This window comes from Lissotriton vulgaris, chromosome 9 (assembly GCF_964263255.1).
Source record: "Lissotriton vulgaris chromosome 9, aLisVul1.2, whole genome shotgun sequence".
Lineage (NCBI taxonomy): Eukaryota > Metazoa > Chordata > Amphibia > Caudata > Salamandridae > Lissotriton > Lissotriton vulgaris.
The window spans coordinates 667,397,989-667,410,247 of NC_141697.1; the positions used below are offsets into that span (position 1 = coordinate 667,397,989).

At 47.0% G+C, this 12,259-nt stretch overlaps 1 protein-coding gene and 1 long non-coding RNA gene across 3 annotated transcripts in view; one reads left to right on the forward strand and one right to left on the reverse strand.

The window, feature by feature from the left end:
* Nucleotides 1-2,327, reverse strand: part of KLC3 (kinesin light chain 3) — an 819,433-nt gene extending 817,106 nt beyond the window's left edge. Inside the window, exon 1 of one of the 2 annotated variants that reach the window (XM_086938378.1) lies at nucleotides 2,217-2,327. The gene's annotated coding sequence lies outside the window, so the exon portion shown is untranslated. Of the gene's footprint in view, nucleotides 1-2,186 lie in introns of both variants that reach the window. The other variant, XM_086938377.1, reaches the window with a different exon arrangement.
* Nucleotides 2,328-2,394: 67 nt separating this feature from the next.
* The window catches only part of LOC147692075 (uncharacterized), a 39,674-nt gene continuing 29,809 nt past the window's right edge, over nucleotides 2,395-12,259 (forward strand). Inside the window, exon 1 of the long non-coding RNA XR_015299989.1 lies at nucleotides 2,395-2,660. This is a non-coding gene — a long non-coding RNA (uncharacterized LOC147692075). The remainder of the gene's footprint in view (nucleotides 2,661-12,259) is intronic.

Genomic DNA, 12,259 nt, shown 5'->3' on the forward strand with positions numbered 1-12,259 from the left:
TCTTATACAACTGTTATGTTATGTTATGTTAAAAACATTTATACCGCGCACGGTCACCAAAATGGTTTCATGGCGCTCAAAGACAACAGCGGGTTAGCAGTGCAGCAGAGTAACTCAATAGGCTAACTGGAAGAAGTGGGTTTTAAGAAGTTTACGAAAGTGGACATAACTGGGGCATAGTCTGAGAGAAATGGGGAGGGAATTCCACAGAGTGGGGTCCAGTAACAACTATTAACAAATTGTAAGTATGATTTTACTTGTTATGTCATATATCTGGATGCAATGACAGAAACAGCAAAATACAAGTCGGCGGCACACTATGCTAAGCACAGATGTTTAGTTTACGTGCTTTTAAGCCGTGCCCTTAATTACATTGGCCACGTCCCTTTTGGAGACCCCCTAGTTTTTTTTTATCCCACTTAAAGTGATGTATTATATGGAGCATATTTATTATTTTTCATACAATTTATATCATTTTAGTCCCAATAACATACGTTTTAAGCAATTACACTACATGTATATGTTGTACTAGTAAAATGCATTATGTGAAATGTAGTTCATTTTTGAAATAGTTTCAAACACAAAATGATTGTATTGTTTGTTTTCCGCTACTTACAATTAATAAATACAGTTTAAAGTGAGTTAGAAAAACTCTTGCGTGATACTTTAAATTGGCATATCTAGCGCAACTGATCACTGATTTCGAGAATCACAGGCTCTGGCGCTGCTGAGACTTGAACCGGGATGTCCAGCTCCCGAGTCAGCAGCTCTGGTCCCTGCACTACATCCTCTCCACTCCTGTGATACTTTTCAGTTAGCTCTTTCCTTTGCCCCGGACACTGACTGAATGATGTATTCTACGTGCATCTCTCAGCATATATTTGTTTACGGTATAGAATGGGTGCAGTTATTGGATTTCTTTTCATCCTAGCAAGCCAACTAGTGCACAACCGCTCACGAAGCTACAACTTACTACAACAACAGAGTATTATTAAACACATAGGCAAAAAAGATGCATTACCAATGCTTTTTTTTTTTTTTTACTATTCTGGGCATTATAGTCTTATTTAACCATGTATATCACCAGGACTAAAAGTCCAGAATTGTAAGAAAAGAAGTCTGCAAGTCCCAGAACCCTACCCTAAAAGAAAAACTAGGACTAGTCAATCCAGTCTTGCGTGGACAGAGGATGCTTGGCAGATACTCACTTGATGCTGAAAAAGAGGGCGTATACTTGGCATAAAATAGAACACTTTACCCAAATAAGAGCAGCCAGTGATAAGCCTGTAGCCACTTCAAAGTACACACTCATCGCGAAAGTCGTCGGAGAAGGCTTTAAATACATATACTGACGAATCGTCGGTTCAACAGAGAAGAGCACCACAGCGCAATATAAATGTTCCATGGAAGAACATACTTTTAATGAAAAAATTGCAAATTGTACAAAATCTATAGTCTATTGATGGGTTTTTAATTGAAAGATACAATCGTGCAATGTTTTCCGACAACAGAAATATGAAGGCGAAGACGGCGATGTAGAGATTCGGTTTGAATGTAACGTCAGACACATAGAAGTATACAACCCACTGAGATATCGATCACCATGGGACAACGCACGGGTTGAAGTAATTACAAACAAAATTATACTTTCTTATTGACGAAACGACATTCTCGAAACTGGCACAAGCATACTTTATTCCCTTCAAAGGCTTCCTTATAATCCCAAAACACCCGTACATGACAGACATGCAGTGCAGTTGACACGTTCTCCTAAACCTACGAACACTCACACACTTATTAAGAAACCATTGCGTTCTTGGTGAGCACATTTGAGACTATTTATGTAATAAGTAAAATAGTGCTTCAATACAAAGATTATGTAAGTAAATACATTGAAACAATAGTATGAAAATCGCAGAGGATAACAGGCTGCTTTCAACAACATCTCTCATTCGTCTACGTATCCCTCGCATCCTCACGCGAGATGCGTGCACAGGTGATTAGTCCCTCAAAACGGGGCAACCTAAACCGACAGTCTCCACTATACCCTCTTCCAGCCACATACTAACTATGGGGAAGATAGACGATGTAGGCCCTGTCATTAAATACTTCCAATCCGTATCTCAGATGACCCCGAATTCCCCTCTCCCCAGCTCCATCCCTCGGAAAGAGCCCTTGGACCATACCTCAGCTTCTCTTGTTGTTATCAGTCTCACCTGTCAGTGACATCACCCACAATGCACTGGGGATTGCTAGTCAAGTCGCTTGGTAGTCCCAGGAAGCCATGTTGTGCGTGACTTGGTTTCACGCTCTCACCTTGGTAGAGGTGCGGGAGCTTGGGGGCCCCACCCTGGCGGCCATGTTGGAGGTGGCAGCAGGCTGCTATTGGATGCCGAAGATCGATGTGTGAAAGAGCCGAAGGGTTAGGTTTGGCCGTTTCTCATTCTTTGTCATGACGGTGAACCCGCACCGGGGCTACGGGACAGCAGGCGGCGGTGTGGGTGGGGCAACACCACTTACATCGCAGCAGAAATATGCTTGTCAACAACAGGGGGAGGGGGTGCGTCAGTATTCTTGTGGTAAATAAAACAGCGGGAAAAGAATGAGGACAATGACCCAGTCGGGGATGCGCCAACGCTCCAGCACCTTTCGTGGATCGGGTAAGAGAGCCTGCCTGCCACCCGTCTCCAAAGGTGAGAGAGTATGGCATTAACGACCAGAGCTGCCGACGTCGGAGCTGGTGAACTAGGTTTTTATTTATTTATTTTTTATTTATTTTATGCGTTTTTATATAGCGCGGACTTTACCCGAGGTTTCAGAGCGCTTCACATTAGGAACAGAACCGATACATGAGGAGAACATTACAAGTGAACACATTACAAAAGCAAACGTTAAGTTACATGAGGCAAAGTGACAATTGTTTGCAAACAAAATACAAGAGGTAGTAAACGGTGCATTACAGGAGGAAAAAGTGACATGTGTGCAGGTTACAAAAGCGTACAAAGTGCAAGTAGAGATCAGGCGGGCAACTAGAGCCAAATTTCAGGGGGGGGGCTAACAAATATTTTTTTTGGGGGGGGGGGGGGGGCTAATTCTTCCAGCCACAGACAGAGTGGCTGTAAAAAGGGGTGAACACACAAACGCCTCATTTACAAGTAAATGGTCTTTTAAAGACCTGTTAAGTACTCGGGTGCGGCTGCAATTAAATGCTCACCAGCCCGCGAAGCTGTCTCTGCCCGGGCTGACACACACGATAGAGGGGGGGTGGAGGGGGCTGGAGCCCAGTGAGCCCAATGGGTGTTGCGCGCCTGGTAGAGGTATAGTACTGCAATATACGGCAGACACTCAAACACAAGAACAAACGTTACGTAGGCAATGGTGGCACTTGTGCAAGTATCGAAAGCAAACAAAATGTAAGAGGAAGCAAACAGTGTGTTACAAGAGAATAGTGACGTGTGCATGTTACAAAAGAGTACCAAACACAGGTAGAAGGATAATACTGCACTAAATGGCAGAACACACTGGGAAGGAACTTCCAAGGTCATGGAGCAAAGGATTCTCTATAATGGAAGATCTTCTTTCAGATAATAGAGAGGGTATGAATTAAATTTGTAAGTGTCTTTGAAGGAGGAGAACTTTGAGGTCAGTTTTGAAGGCCTGGGAGGAGGTGGTGGTCCAGAGCTGAGGGAGAAGTGAGTTCCAGATTCTCACCGCGTTGCCTGAAAAGGATTGGGCCATCGATCTTTCTTCTTGAAAGTGGGAGGTTCCAGCAGTATATTTTCTGCTTTACGTGATGGTCTAGAGACTCCAGAGATTTTCAGTTTACTCGCCAGGTAGCGAGGAGAGGAGGAGTGCACGGCTTTGTGGGTGATACAGTCAGTCTTGTAGATAGATCTTGCCTCAATGGGAAGCCAGCGGAGGGTGGATAGCATGGGTGTGTTGTGGTCGCTTCTTTTGGCCCCATAAATGAAGTGAGCAGCTGAATGGAGAACAGATTTAAGCGGGGACAGGTGGGATTTGGGGAGGCCAGTGAGAAGAGAATTGCAGTAGTCCAGTCTGGAGAGGACCAGCGATTGGACCAGGGTTTTAAGGTCTTGCTCCGGGATGAAGGGACGAATTCCTCAAAGAAGGCGCAGTTGGTATCGAGCAGACTTTGCAGTGGAGTTGATGTGGGAGATTAGATTGAGTTTTTTGTCGAGTATGACATCCAGGGATTTTGCGCTGTTGACAATGATGGGTTTATTGTTAAGTAGATTCATCTGATCCATCCATGATTGAGCCGGGGAGGAGAAAGTGAGGAGGAGAGGAGCAGGAATTCCGTTTTGGAGGGATTCAGAATCAGTTGATGTGTTGACATCCAGTTTTGAATGGAGTCCAGAGTAGAGCTTAGGACGGAGAGTTCATGAGTGGAGGCAACCTTGAGGTAGATTTGAGTGTCGTCTGGGTAGAGATGATGGTGGACCCCAGATTTACTTAGGAGATTTCCCAGTGGTTCTAAATAGAGATTGAACAATGTGGGTGCAAGTATAGAGCCTTGAGGAACACCTTGACCTACCGCCAAAGGAGATGAAAGACTGTTCGCTATTTTGATAATTTGGGATCTATCCGAGAGGTAGGAAGCAAACTATTTAAGCACAGTGCCCTCCATGCCCGTTCTCTTTTGAAGAGTGTTGAGGAGAGTGTTGTGATTGACAGTGTCAAAGGCTGCAGAAAGGTCAAGGAGAATTAGAAGACAAGACCCCCCCGAATCTAATATCCGCAGCGCGTCATCAATCACTTGCAGCAGGGCTGTTTCAGAGCTGCAGTTTTGGATGAAGGCGGACTGAAAATTGTCAAGAAGATCATTGTCCTTGATATGACGAGAGAGTTGTTCCGCTACACATCTTTCTGTGATCTTCGCAAGAAAGGGTAGGTTAGTGATGAGGCGGAACGTGTTGAGGTCATTGGCATCAGCAGTGGATTTTCTAAGCAGAGGGGTGACCTGCCCAGTTTTGAAGGGAACAGGAAGGGAGCCTTGACAGAGGGAGAAGTTGACCAGAGTGGTCCAATAGGGAAGAGAATGGGTATAGAAGTCAATGGCACTAGGGATGGGGTCAAGAGAATGGTTGGAGGGCTTTGTTTTGAGGATGCAATTGAGGAGGGCATCTTCAGAGATGGGGTCGAAGTTCTGCCAAATAGCTAGCGATTTGCGCTCCTCTGGAGGGGTAGGATGAGTGACCGGATCCACAAGTGATTTCACTTTTTTTGTCAAAGAATACAGCAAAGTCAGCTGCTTTCTTTGTAGAATCCTCCAACTTAGAGGTTGGGGGAGAGCAGTTTGTATTCTTGATTAGATCAAATAGTTTTTTGGGTCTATTTTTGGCTGTGTCATGGAGGGTTCTGAAGTGCGACGCTTTCCCAAGGAAGATGTGCTTGTGGTACTTGGATCTTGCTGAACGAAGCGTGGCCAAATTATCGGTGGAGGGCGCTTGCCTCCATTGGTTCTCCAGGAGTCTTAGGTGCTTCCTTTTTTCATAGAGGGATTTGTTGAACCAAGGTGCTGAGGGAATGTGCCTTTTCTTTTTGCTTTGGAGAGGAGCAACATTATTGATTTAGACTGCAAGGACTGAGAGGCATTGGGAGGTGAGTTCGTCAACATCTAGGGTTGGGTCTAGCCTTGGAAGTGACAGCAAAGCTGATTCACAGAGGGAAACGGTGTCAATATTTTTAGTGTCACAGAACCAGGAGGTAGCCCTCTTAGGTTGGCCAAGAGTTATAGAGTGTGCTAGGTGAAGAGAGAACGGGATGAGGAGCTGGTCAGACCGGTCTACATGAATAGGGGTAGCGATAGAAAGCATGCCTGCTTTAGAAATAACAAGGTCCAGGAGTGAGCCCTTAAAGTGTGTTGATTCTGTAAAGTGTTGGATAAGATCGTTTGTAGAGAGGAAGGTTGCCAGCAAATTCGCGGAAGAGTCTTGCGGTGAGCCCCAGTGGAGATTGAAGTCACCCACGAAGATCTGATTGTCACTTTGCGAGTATTGGTTGCTGATGAAGTCAGTGAGTTCCTCCATAAATGAAGGGCCGCTGCCAGGTGGGCAGTAAATGGCATGGAATCTGAGGGGTGAGCGGTGGTGTAGTTGAAGCTCAAGAGATAGGCATTCAAAGGGGCGGAAGGCGCTGATAGGAAAAGCCTTAAGTTGAAGGGAGTTTCTAAAGATGACTGCAACACCTCCCCCAACTTTGTCAGTTCTGTCATTCATAAAAATAGAATAGCCTCTGGGTAATAGGAGATCAAACATAGAGTGAGAGGTATTGTTGAACCAGGTCTCGGTTAGGAAGAGCATGTCAATATTGTGAAGGGCGATGGTATCGGAGATTTCAAGTTTATGTTTTATTGCAGATCTGCAGTTGTGGAGCAGACAGCGTAGCTCTGTCAAGACTGTTTTGGTGACGGGGGCACTTGGGCAAAGAAGGGTGATAGGGTTATTGTTCTTATACGGGGGTGCACGGGAGGGTTTAGGTGGATGCTTGGTTCTTACAGAGAAGATGGTCGGAATAGTGTAAATAGTTGGGTTACTCGGAGATGCAAGTTGAAGAAGGGTGGCGTTCAAGGGCTTGTGTGAGTTAACGATGTTTGCAGACAACTGGTTATGCTTGGCTATAGTGGGGTGGGGGGGCGAGGTGCATCTCGTGGGAAGGTGAGAGTTTTCCAAAGGAGTTGAGGTGTAAGGAAAAGTGGAGATCTTGGAGCTTAAAGTGAAATGGTAGCTACAAGTTGGGAGATGGAGGTGATAAGAGAGCCTAGCTTATTTTCCAGAAAGAGTAGGGCAGAGCACAGAAGGTTGGGTGGCTCGATAGAAACAGGAGGAGGTGAAATTGGTGGTGAAGGGCGGGGAGAGGTTGGGGGACAGGAGGAGAGTAGGGGTATAGGGTTCATTGGTGGGGAAAAGTGGAGGTTAAGAGTGGGAATTGGTGTATCAGAGGGGAAGGGCAGGTTGTCTTTGTTGGTGTTGAAAGAAGGAAAGGAACTAAGGACATGTTTAGGGGGAGATGAGTGCGAAACAAGGCGGTGGGGTAGAAGAAGAGGGGAGGACTGTGTGGAATCATCGGGATGTAGGAGGTTAGGGCGTAAAAGAGGGGAGGTGGTTGGAGCGGTCCTGTCAGCTAGGAGAGGTGGCTGTGAGGGAAGGGGCATCTGGCAGAGTGAGGGGGGTTGGGAGAAAGGGAAGTTGAAGAAAGGAAATGGTTCTGCTTGGCCAGAGGGAGGGAAATGGAAAGGGTTACCAAGGAGGGAGAGGGGGTAGCATAGCAATACTGGAGGAGTGGGGAAAGGAGAAGGATGCAATGGGTTTGTGGAAAATCAGGGTAAAAAGCGAGGGGAGGAGGGGGTAGAGAATAGGGGGAGAGGGAGGAGTAAGGGGAGCGTAAGGAAAGTTAACTGGGGGAGAAGGTTGGAGGAGAGGTAGACTAAAAAGGGGGTGGCAGGAAAGAAAAGGTGAGAGGAGAGGAGATGAGATTGGAGTACTGGGATGGTGCAGATTGGACGAGGAGCGTAATAGCTAGAGGTAGGCTGAAGTGATGAAGGGGGGGGCATACTGTGAGGGGGAGGAATGGGAGAGGAGGGCACAGGAGATGGGGAGGGAAGATGGCCGACCTGTGCTTCTCGGGGGTGCAGCCTATTGGAGTGTAGGGGGGTCAGGGGAGGAGAAAGGGAGTAATGGGTCGAGCTAGATGAAGAGTCAAGGTATGACCCGGTCGCAGAGGAGGGGAGTAGGGAGGAGAAGAGGTGGTCAAAAAGAGAGAGACAGGTGTCTTTGCCTTGGATCATGACAGTACCGTTGTTATAGAGTGAGATAGTGAGGGAGCTGTTGAAACATGCAGAGGGGGAACTTTTTAGTTGTTTCCCATGAGGGATAGAGGAGGGGGAGGAGGTGACGTTAAGGGAATTATATAAGGGGGTGTCGTGAGTGAAGAAAATGAAATCGTTTTTGAGCCTCCCAAAACGACCATTGTAAAATTGATCAACAAAAAGGGAATCAGGGAAACTTATGTATGTATGTATGTATGTATGTGTGTTCTTATATAGCGCTCGATTTTACCCGTGGGCATCTCGGTGCTTGCCTTGGGAACCCGTCCTGGTTTTTTCCTGTGAGATCACCCGTGCTGGGCATCCCCAAGGTGAAAGCCAGGCATCCCGCCGCGGGGGGCCGTTGTGGAGATTAAGCAAGCTTGTTGCCCAGAGCTGCATAGTGTGAACTCGTGCGTAGAGTGGGCACCAAAGCGAGAATTAACGAGTCCGTGGACAATTTGGTTCAGGACCTTGCCGCGTCGGGAATCGAACCCTGGTCCCGGGTCTGACCTCAGCTTCAGGGTATGCCTCCTCTAACCAGTGAGCCACACTTCTCCACCGTTCAATAGTGTTATGCTTCAATCATTTTACTGAAACCTTAGTCTGGTTGGGAGGATAAATGATTTTGTAGCAGTTAATTTCAGCCTTAACTCGAGTGGTGGCCATGTTGGGACAATGAGGAGGAGGAGGAGGGTGGGGGGGAAAAGAGAAGGGTGTTACTAGGAAAGCGATGGTGAGGAGAAGTAAAAGGACATAAATGGGGTACATATTCCAGACGTCGGGTGAAGATATCTGAACTAGTGTGCCGTTCGGGAGGTGAGGTGATTAGGAAGAGATTGTTAGCAGAAGAAGATGGGGGGCTTGGGAGTCTGTGATTCCGCTGGTATTTGTTGGGCCCTTCATCTAGGTATACATGATGCCACCTGGCACTAGATGATATTTACAAGGGAATTTTTTTACATATGATAGGGCCAACTGGACCACTGTCAGAACCGTCACAAAGCAAATGTATTTAAATTGTTTTTATTAAGAATCATAATAAGGCATCTGATAGACAATTGGTACATACAGCATGACAGGCAATTCAATGTAAGAGGCAGTATCAGTACAAATTGCAAAACATTCAAATAACATTGCCCCAAATCCATCGGTACATTCCCCTAGCCCCCCAACCCCTCCTGTCTAAAATTCGGAATCACTTTCTTCATCCGGCCTCGGTGGATCACACAGATGCCCCCTGTATTCGTTCCAGGCACCCCAAATCTTATCCCATTTTCGGGGACAACCCCGGTGTAGGTAAACCACTCTCTCTGCCATCATGGCCGCATCTAAATCCGTGCACCAGTCTCCCAACGTGGGTACCTCCTCAGCGCCCTAGTATTTGGCGATATTGCGCTTGGCAAACATTATACCCAACGTCACCCAGTCCTGAACAGGGTGGGTAAGGTCGTTCGGGTCCCAGACGTTTAAAAAACACTGTGGCTCCGGTAACACAGATGCAATCACTACCTGCAACATCGTCCTCATGACCGTAGCCCAGTATATAGCGACCCGGGGGCATTGCCATATGGTATGGAAGAATGTTCCCTCCTCCCCGTAACCCCTTTGACAAAAGCGGTGTGTGGCGCGTCTTATAGCGCGCAGAGTAGTCCTAGTGTAGTACACACGATGGAGTATTTTTAACTGTATCAGGCGGAGCCTAGAGGGTATGGCCACTTCTCTCGGGGAAGATAGTGCTGTCTGCCAGTCCGCCTCGTCAAATTACCCCAAGTCTCCAGACCAATTGTGCCTTAATTTCAGGATGGGATCTGGTAAATTATTAACTAGCTTGCGATACGTAAATGACGTTTTTTTTTTTATGCATGTGCTCCGTAAGTAACCTGTCTTCCAGCTGAATTGATTCAGGTACATCAGTATTTGGTGGGATAACCGACCGCAGGGCATGGCGGACCTGCAAATATCTAAATCTTTCAGTGGGCGCGAAGTCGTCTTGGGTATGAAGCTGGTCAAATGGTATGATTGCACCCCTCTTCCATAGGTCGCCTACCGTGGAGACTCCTATCCGGTCCCATCCTCTAAACCCTTTACTGTTGCAGAGTTTGCCCAGTCTGCGTGCAGTCCATAGTGGAGTCATTTGAGTAATTGTGTCCTTGCATTTGAGACGAGTCTGCGCAGCGTACCATATGCCCACTGTGTGTGCTGTTGGGCCAAGGAGGGACGATGTGCCCTTTTTGTCATACAGTACAGAAAGAATTCCCTCCTCCCCAATCTCATATCGGTCAGCTTGGAATGCCGGTTCTGTTTGTGATGCGTGCAGCAATTGATTTATTATTTTTAAATGGGCAGCCCAATAATACAACTGGATATCTGGGAGGGCGACGCCTCCGTCATACCAGCTCCTAATTAACTTGCCACGTGACATCTGTGCCGTCTTATTACCCCAAAGTAGACCTGAAACTAGGGTATCTATTTGTTTGAAATACTTTACAGGAATAGGGAAAGGGGTGTTTTCCAATATATATAACAGTTGTGGAAGTGTCATCATCTTGTAAAGGTCCGCTTTACCCAGAAGTGTCAAGGGCAGGGTATGCTAGTGCTTTACATCGGAACAGAATCGCTCAAGGGGAGGTTCTAGATTTTTAAGGAGGAAGACACCAGGATTAGGCGTTACCCACACCCCCAAGTATTGAAAGGACTCCTCTGTAACCCTTAGGGGGCATTCCCCCGGAAGTTGTGGAGGCGGGCCTTTGAGGACAAATAAGATAGACTTAGACCAGTTAATAGTATAGCCAGACACCCATCCGAAATCACAAATATTTAAGAGCGCCATGATAGACCGCTTTGGGGATGTTAAGTATAAAAGGATATCATCTGCATATAAGGAAATGCGGTCCTCCCACGTTGCCGTCCAGTGTAGCCCACTAATCATGCAGTCCCATTGAATCCAGGCCGCCAATGGCTCCAACGCCAGAGCAAATAGTAAAGGAGACAATGGGCAGCCCTGGCGCGTGCCAGAACCTAGCTTAAAGTCCCTGGAAATATGGCCATTGGCCACCACGTGGGCCAGGGGGCGGGAATATAATAATTTCACCCACGCACAGAACTTGGGGCCAAAGCCCAGATGTTCGAGAACTGCAAATAAGTAAGTCCACTCCACCATGTCGAATGCCATTCGAGCATCTAAGGAAAGAATGACTGCCAGTTCTTGGAGACAGGGCATGCGTGCCAAAACCGCGTGGACTCTCCGCAGGTTAAGTGCAGTACTTCTATTGAGCATAAACCCGGATTAATCTGGATGGATAAGTGTTTCGAGGTGTGGGGTTAACCGTGCAGCTATTATCTTAGCCAGATCTTTGCCTCAGCGTTAAGCAGAGATATTGGTCGGTAAGAAGAGCATTCATCTGGGGGCTTTCCCGGTTTAGGCACTGTAATTATAGTGGCCCTTCGTTGGTCACGCGGCAGGGCACCGGCCTCCAAGCTGTGCAGAAACATGGTCAAGAGATATGGGGCAGTGGAATCGGACGTGCGCTTGTATAGTTCAATGGGGATGCCATTGGGCCCTCCAGCCTTTCCGGACTGCAGAGCATGAATGGCAGTTGTAATCTCGTCAAGCGTGAAGTCAGCCTCCAGAGTCAATGCTGCTTCCTCTGTAAGAGTCCGCATTTGAATATCTTTTATGTGCGTACGAGCTTCTTCCACTGTCATAGGGGAATTAGAGGTGTATACTTGCTCAAAATAGTCAGCCAAGGTGCACACTATGTCTTCAGGGGCGGTGACTATGTTACCAGTCGGAGTGTGAAGTTAAGCTATTGTTCTCTGTGTTCTGTCCCTCCTGTCTAACCATGCCAAGAGCTTGCCTGTCTTGTCACCAACCTCGTATATGGTATGTCTAGTAGCTAGGAGCCGTAGTTTAACCTGCTCACTTTGGTATTCTTTAAGTGCACACTGTTTGAGGCGCAGGCTTTGCGCCGTGTCTGGCGAGGGGTCTCGTTCGTGTTGTTCCTGAAGCACTGCCAGGTCAGCCTCTAGGGTGTCTAACTCTCCCCTCGTCTCTCACCTATAGCCTGTTATAGAGGCAATAGCTTGCCTTCGAATTACTGCCTTATATGCCTCCCATAAAATGCCCGGGGACTGTACAGAGTTCTCATTTTTGTGGAAGTAGTGCTTTGTAGCCCTCACTATGTCTTTACGGATCTTGGGGACTTGTAAATAACCCGGGGGAATAGTGAAAATACGCTTCCTTGTTTTGATATGTAGTGCATAAGTCAGGTGCACTGGTGAGTGGTCTGATATGCCTCGAGGGCGTATCTCAACGTCAGTTACATAGGGAGGCCTTCTGCAGAAAGGAGAAAGTAGTCAATACGGGAGCGACTATTATGTACCCCAGATTGATAAGTGTAATGTAGGTCTGTAGGGTGTCTATATCTCTAG